Consider the following 266-nt stretch of genomic DNA (forward strand, 5'->3'; position numbering starts at 1 on the left):
AGGTCCCGGGTGGCAGCGGCGCCCTCACAGCCCGCTCCTCCGCCGACAAACTTCAGCCCCACGGTGGACCCTCCCGCCACGCACCCGGACGAGTTTTAAGGACAGCGTCGTCTCTAGCCCCGTGAAGGCTTTTTCTCCGACGCCAGCCCCGAGTTTCCCTTAGGCGCCCTGAGCTGTGGCTGAGGGACGACACTGCCGCAGGGTCCAGAGCCCCAAACGGGCAAGCGAGCACCGAAGTAACGGCTCTGAGGAAAAAAAAAAAACAC

This window comes from Pygoscelis adeliae, unplaced genomic scaffold, assembly GCF_000699105.1.
Source record: "Pygoscelis adeliae isolate BGI_AS28 unplaced genomic scaffold, ASM69910v1 Scaffold103, whole genome shotgun sequence".
Lineage (NCBI taxonomy): Eukaryota > Metazoa > Chordata > Aves > Sphenisciformes > Spheniscidae > Pygoscelis > Pygoscelis adeliae.